The following is an 8,188-nucleotide window of genomic DNA, read 5'->3' on the forward strand; positions in this document are numbered from 1 at the left end:
TGTTTCTGGTCCTTTCCTAATGGACCAGAATGGGCTGGGTTTTCTCAGAACACCATCCCTTTCCACAAATCTGGATCTTGCTGAGAACAGGGGCTGAAATAATCCATGTTTTTCCATAATTATAGACAATAGATGAGTTATTTTCTTGAAGACTAGGAGAAGCATCATTGCTCTCCCTATTTGCCTTGTATAAACATATTTTCACACTGACAGCTCTTGTGAAGAGGAGCAGTGTGACTGCGTTCAAAGGGTCTGAGGATGAGGGAAGAGACGAGGATCTGACTCCATGTTTCAGAAGGCTTGATTTATTATTTTATGATATATATTATTTTAAAACTATACTAAAAGAATAGAAAAGAGGATTTCATCAGAAGGCTAGCTAAGAATAGAAAAAGAATGATAACAAAGGTTTGTGGCTTGGACAGAATCTGAGCCAGCTGGACTGTGATTGGCCATTAATTAGAAACAACCACATGAGGCCAATCACAGATGCACCTGTTGCATTCCACAGCAGCAAATAATCATTGTTTACATTTTGTTCCTGAGGCCTCTCAGCTTTTCAGGAGGAAAAATCCTAAGGAAAGGATTTTTCATAAAAGATGTCTGTGACAGAGCAGTGACTGTGTCACTCCTGCAGTAGTGAGTGGAAGCAGTTTCTTGGACATCCTGCAGAAAAGACAAGTGTGGTCAGAGACAGCAACAGAGCAGTTACTGTGCAGTACCTGGGGATGGGCACAGGATGCAGAGAAATGGAATAGAAAGGAAAAAGAGGAGCAGGGGAGTGAGATGTTGTAAGAATTTAAATAAAAAAACTCAAGGGTACTTCTATATACTCTTTTTTCACTTTTTATCAAAGTGTAGAAAAAAACTTCAAGTGTTTTGAGTTTCTTTGCTCTTGTTCTAAACTCCTTGGTGTTCATAATTATCCTTTAAATGATAATGAAAATGAATTTAAATGATTAGATGAAAATGACTAAACTGTTGATTGGCATGATTTTTTTTTTTGTTTATCTTCTGTAGCTAGTGGATATACTGGAACTGATTTTCTTTTCTCTTTGTTGTTCAAACATTCTTAAAAGCTGTCAGCTTTGCTGACATTTCAGTTGGAAATTTTCCCATCAAATTATATATTATTGTAGCATTTCAATTTTTTGTTTTGATGGTGTTGGGATACCTGGGGCTTTTCAATCAAAAAGTTTGGAAATTAATGCATAGATATTCTATATAAAAGGCTTGACACTAAGATAAAAACAAAAAAAACCTTCTCCTTTATGAAAACAAAATATTTTGATCCATTCCCATTATTTTAATACTCTGCTGCTCACCAGCTTGTGTTTACTTCACAGCACGGCTGCTTCATTTGTAGTTCTCCCTGCTAGTTAAAAAATAAAATACAGTGCCACTCAATTAAACCTTTTCTGTCTGCTACCTGCCCTGCCGTTCACTCAGCTTTTAGTCACTTAACCTTCCCCATGTCAGCTCCCAGGGGCTGTGCCCTCCAACACAATGAAGGTCTCCCATGAGTTCCACCTACACAGATGCTGAGGTTATAATTGTCGTGGAACTCATTTGCAGTTTTGCTGAGGAATAGATTTAGCCCTGCCTTTCACTGAGTGTTCATTTATAGGGATGTTAGGAGCAGCCTTGGCTTTAACTAAGTGTTCAGTATTGTTGGGCTATGTTTTACAGACTCATTGGGCAACAGCAGGGAGCACAGCACATGTCTACAGGCAGGACAATTGCAGTCCTTCTGCAAACAGAATTGGTGAGAGTCAGACATGTGGGTAACAAAAGCAGGGCTCCAGACCAATTACTTTGAAGTTATGTCCTATGACTGAGTGGAAGGCAATTTACTGTAGTTGAGAAAAGTATTTTCCAGCTTCAGAGTAGCAAACTTACCCAGCATGGGCAAAGATAATAAGATCACTTTTGACTTTTGGAAGGAGTTTTCCTGTTCTCTCTTTCAACAGTTGTAGATTATTTTTTTGTTATTCAGTTCTGGACTTCTCAACAAAATTAATCACTCCCCATCCTAAATGAAGTCAGTGAGAGGCTGTTATTTTTTCTGGATCTAGTGATCCATGACAGTGTATGTTGGGGCAACATATTAAGTGTGGGATTAAATTCTGTGCTTACTGTGACTGATTTTGCCACAAATTCAGAAAACTCTACAATGTATTTTCTTTGCTGTGTTTCTGGTTATCTTCATTCTGTTGTGTAGCACTCCACCATATATTGATGGTATTGATAAAATTAAGCAGAATACCCTTCTTCCAGCATTTCTTACTAATTCTGGTATGTCAACCATGTTGAAAGACACATAAAATATTTATAGGCAACATCTTTTATTTTTCATTTATTTAACGGAATACTTGGAAAATGTATTTTTTTTTTTCCAAGGAATTTATGAGCCTTTTACTGTGAGGATATAAATAAGAGCACACACACAGGGAGGTTTATTAGAGTCCATATGCCATCTCAGTTTCAGGTTTGTCTCAAAGAAAACCTGACCAAGAACAAGATTCAAAGTGCCAGCAAAGGTCTTGGAGAGTTTCCTAGACTAACAAATACCACTGAGGCCAGTTGCTTTCTTTAAGCCATCTTATCAAACATTTAAAAAGCTTTCCTGGGATTCAGAAAAGTTTTCCAACTCTTCAGAAAATGAAGCACAACCAGAAACAGATTTTTCCCTGTTATGTCAGCAGAACAAGCATTAACTTGTCAGTAACCTGGAGATAAGAAGGTTCACAGGAGGATCTTTTCAGATATAAATATCTGATGGCAGGGGATGAGGAGGCAGCCAGACTCTTCTCTGGAACACCCATTGAAAGGACAACAGGCAATGAGCAGAAATTAAAATTCAGAAAACGCAGAGCGCAAGAAAATGCGTTTTTACCATGAGCATGGTCAAACACTGGAGCCAACTTCCCAGAGAAGATTCAATCTCATGAGTGGGTCTATTAAAAATATGGCTGGACATGACTCCAGGCTGCATGCTGTAGGTGACTCCTGCTAGAGCAGGAGAATTTGACTGGATGATCCCATTCTATCTCAACTGTTCTGTGTGCAGTAGCCACTCTTTGGACACTCGAAGTTATAGCATGTGTTGCAGTTCAGGAAAACTTTTGGTGTCCATAGAAACCCTTTATCTTCTTCAGATTGTAGAAAACAAAATGAGACAAGTGTGTGGAAGAGAGTCAAAATGGTCTGGGATTCCTGAAGTGGTCTTAGTTTGTGATGTAGCAATATTTTGTTTAATCAGGAACACAGTGGAAAATTGACTGAAGCCAGAGTCTGAGTTTCTGCTGAATTCCCCAGCTATCCAAGCAGTTCCAAAGATTTTTGGTTTTTATCCTAAATTAAATCCAAGTCAATTTGAATTTGTGATGCCTGCCTTTTTGACCATTAGAACATTAAGGTGGGTAATGCCTCAATGCTTTCAGAGGATTGCTTTGCACTGCTTTCTTCTTCCACTTGAGAATCTCCTAACAGGCTACAGGGTCACTTCCTTACTTTCAAATGCCATCGAATCTCAAGTATTCTGTCTGGAACATTTGGAAATGTGATAAGGACCAATCTCAGGTCACCTCATCTTTGAGAGCAAGGAACATGTGGACTAGTCACATCTCTAAGGAGCAGCAGAGGAATCCCTCACATTCCAAGGAAGATGGAAGGGATGTGTTGAAGGCTAAACCACTACAGGGGTCCTGGACACTGGAATGCTTCAAGAACAATTGAAGTGCAAGGGAAGAGCAATAATATGTAGGGTTTAAAAAGCTGTTGAGAACACCTCAGGTAAAAATCATAAAAGTTCAGGTAATTCCTGAGTTAGGTGGCTATTGAAGGTGCTTTTAAAAATTATGTTGGAAAGAAGCATTAACAGAAGCAGTTATGCCAAATTCGGATACTTATATCTTACTGCATGTGAAACTAAAGGAGTTGCTCAGAGCCTGTGGATCTGTCAGGGGAAAAAATACTACTAGATCTTCTGAATTCCAGCTGGGTCACCTCATCATTGTGACTGATGTCACAGGAAGTGGAGTCTTGTGTTTACAGCCAGGATGAACAGAAATTGCAAAAGACTAAAGTAGCCAAGGTAGCTATACCCTTGGAGTTTTCCTAAAAATGTAAATATTTCTTGGATTCATTTGTGGTCCCCTTTTTGGCACCATTGGGAGCTGCACTTTCAACACTTTCTGAGGAAATGACAAATGATGGGTTAATGGCACTGAAAATGAAGACAACTTTTGTGATTTTATGATGGCCTTTCTTTTAAAAAGTATTGGAAAGAGGTATTTCAGAGAAGTGTTATAATCCCACTTTCTGAGGAGTTGTGGAACTTGAAGACTTCTGCAGTTTGAATCTAGTAAGAACTCATCAGTTTACATGAGCTGCTGTGCTTGGCATATTGTCTGGAAAATCCAGACAGCTGCTGGGAACATGGTGTTTGCCACACATTTCATCTTTGCCCTTGGCAGCAAGCTCCTGTGACAAAGTAACTGTGAAATTCCAGAAACCACACAGAAGATACATACACACCTCCTAGTTTGTCTGAAGAACTTGAGTACTGCAAAAATAAAAAATATTAAAGTCTCAATAAGAAAAAGGAGAAAAAGGCTCCTTTTCAGCTCATCCTTTGAGTCTTGTAGAGCTCATTTCAGTCAGCAGGATAGGAGAGTCCTTAGATAGAAGAGCTTGGATGCTTGTAGTTGAAAGAAGGATGCTGCATATAAAAGCAGTCTCAATAAAATAATTCCTGAATTTTGTAAGAACTGAGAAGAAACTGTTTAAAAATTGCTCAAAAATCTGCTGTGATTCAGGAACTATTTGGAAAAAGGAGTTGAGGTGTTGCAAGTTATTTTTGCTCCTTTTCTGTAGCTAATGCTTGTTGCTTACCTGGTCTTTGTTACCACTGCAGACTTTAGCAAGATGAGTGGCATTCAGATGAAAGACTTGTAAGCAGTGTTGATGATTTTATTTTTTCCCTCAACAGCTGGACAACTCATTCTGCTATCCAGTCTTCCATCCTGCAGGCAATACAAAAAAGACTTTCAAACAGAGTTTGGAGTATGAGCTGGTCAGATTTATTCTTTGATTTTCTGTGCCTATGGAGACACAGCATTGATGTCAACTGGTTACTGAGGAATTTCTGGGCTAGGAATAAGGTGCAGGCTCTTGTTTGTTCCAGAATAATAACCACCATGCTCACCCACAATCACTGGCAAGGAAAATCTGATAGAATTGATGCGGCGGAGGGGGGGGATCTTTACTTTTACAGGTTTGTATTATTAAACTTTAAACACAACATGCTGCATTGTGAAATAATTCTCTGTGGTGCAATTAAATAACTACTACTTCTTTTGGTTTTTACATTTCCAACTTGCATAGAAGTTTGCCCATTGCTGTTTTGAAAGAAGAGTAAGTGTATCTTGAAGGCTTTCTAATCATCTAAATCTGCTGTACCTGATGATTTCAGTTAAAATCATTAGATGATTCAGATGAGATTGGAAAATAGAATTATTTCAGAAGTAGAAAAATGTGAACTAAGGTGGCTGTGTGGCTCTGACTCTTGTGATGCTTATGACATTTCTGGTCATCATCAGCCTCAGTGACTGATGTCACTTAGTGGACTTAAAGAAATAGAGCAATAAAATATTCTCTACCACAGCTGCAGGAGGTTAAATGCATTAGGGAGCTGCCTCAGATGGGCAGAGCTAGAGAGAGTGAGAGATAGAGGAAGGACAAGCTGGGTGTTCTATGATGAAAGTCAGGGAGGACTTCTCTTGTTGCTGAGTCACTCAAGACAGAGTCCAAGCTGGATATATGACTCATTCCCAGAAGGACTAAGATGAGACTCCCTGTTATGGTCTCTGCTGTGCTCCAGAGGTCCCTGGAACTTTGTTTGATGTAATGTTAGTGATGCTGGAAGGTTTATGTTATTTTCAGACCAGCAGCTTTATGACAACATCTGCAGAAGGAGGAGAAATAAAGAACTGCACTGAGCAAACACAATATTTTTGAAAGGACTTGGGGAGTCAGACACCAAGAGGAGCTCTGTAAGCATCTCAGAGTGTCTCATTATGTCCCTCACCATCCTCACTGAACTGTCCCTGGCCTCAGGAAGACTAGAGGAATGTTTGGCTGCTGGCATGCCTTCCCTTTTGATCATCATGCTGAGTGATAGTTCCTCATACATTGTTATCTGTCAGGAGATATCTGTCTCCTATCTTGCCTTAAATTCATTTCTCTGGGGCCAGGAGCAGACTGAATAATTAGCTCTGCATGGGGATCTGAATCCATCACTGCAAGGGCAGCAGTCCTTCAGTGACAAGGCTGAGACTGTCACAGCCAGATGGAAAGGGAAGGAAGCCTTTCTGTTCTGAAACGTGTGTATAGTTTCTGACATGCCCAAGTTATCATGCAACATCCTTCTGCTTCTTATCAGCCCACTTATGACAGACTTTTGTTATTTTCCTTCACTAGGCTTAAAATTAAAATAAATACAACTCACATTAGCTTGACTTCTTTCTGTGCTTTGTAGATCAGGTCAGACAACCCTATCTATAAAAGACATTTGGTTTCAAGGTTGTTTTAGAGAGTAATGCAATTCCTAAAGCAAGAATCAGCAGTGATAAATTTTCAGTTTTGCTGAAGGGCTTTTTCTTGGTATCTCATAATTGCTATACAGCTTCCTGAAATGAAGCCATATTTAGCTCCAATTTCTTTTAAACTTTTTTTTGGGAGGATGGGGATCTTTTATAATTTAAAACTGGAAATACTTAAGCATTTATTTGCCTTATTGGAGTTGTTTGATATAATTTGGGTTTCAGGCATGCATTCAATGCAGCAAAGACATGACTGGAAGATGCTATCCTAAGTTTCAGAGAGATCCATCTTATCCAGTTGAGTTGGCCTGGCTGGTCTGCCTAAACTTCATAAAGTTGGTTTGAGCTGTGAAAGAGGATACCATTTTCAATCAGTTTTGGTGCAGAGCTTTAGAGCTTTGTACCTATACAGCCAAATAATACATCTCCACTTAATCAGTGCAAAGACTTTAGTTTCAGGGCTGCCTGAAACACAGTCAAGATGCAACGTGGTAAATTACAATTTTTGGCTTTTCACCAGCAGGAACTCCTTGGTCAAGAGTTCTTCTACAGGTAAATATTAATTTTGATGACAAAAGGAAAAATTACTTAGGCATTTGCTGTAATGTGTTAACTCCTTTGAAAGTATATTGTGATTATGCTATGTTGAAGTAAGTCTGCTAGGAGAATTACTGCATTACCTGAAAATTCCCTCAAATTCATCCCTGAAACTTTATCCTCTCTGGGGCTTCCTATTAATCGTGTTCACAGTGTGGAAGAATATGTTAAATCCAAAATATTTTCAGTACTGGTATTTTAATCAAATGAGAGACATCCCTCATGGATGCTTAACCAGAGACCTAAAAATCTGCATTTAAATTGATATTCTAAAATCTACAACCCAAGAGACTGTGAGTACCTTTTTCAGTCATATTGTACATGAAGATCGTGATGCTCTAACTTATTTGTCATAACTTACTAGCTATCAGGAATCCAAATTGATGATTTAGATAAAAAGAGAAAAATGAGGTTTGAGAAAATATTTTGCACTTTCCCAGCATGAATATCTGCACAAACTGTAGCAAAATGGTGAACTACTGGTTGTACAAAAATGTAACTCTCTGATACTCACCACAAACTGGGGCTGTCCTCCACTGGTACAAACTGGCACCACTGGGTATTGAGGCAAATAGCACAAGAAAAGGCTCTGTCTCTCTGGAAATATTTCCCCTAGTGTTTTCCTGTGTTATCAAGGTGACTTATTTTGAGGCATCAGATGTTATCCCTTGCAATGGGAAAGCAGTTGTGTACTTGGATCTGGAGAGCAAATCCCATTCCCCAAGTGCTTCCCAGTGTCTCTCCTGGCCTTAATGAGAGCACACAATTAAGTGGGAAGCAAAACCAACTCTGCTCTTCTTCCAGGGCTTTCATTAGCTAGGAGAAAACAATTGAAAAGCAAACCAAACAAAAAACCAAACCAAAAAACCCCACCATAGCCTTAATTTTCCAAGGGGTCTGATAATATCTGCAGCTGGTGGCTTGATCTGCTTTCCATAAAACCCTGGAATGACTCCACAGGCAACACCAGGGTTTCAGTAATTTGA

Source organism: Ammospiza caudacuta, chromosome 5 (assembly GCF_027887145.1).
Source record: "Ammospiza caudacuta isolate bAmmCau1 chromosome 5, bAmmCau1.pri, whole genome shotgun sequence".
In the NCBI taxonomy this organism is placed as follows: domain Eukaryota; kingdom Metazoa; phylum Chordata; class Aves; order Passeriformes; family Passerellidae; genus Ammospiza; species Ammospiza caudacuta.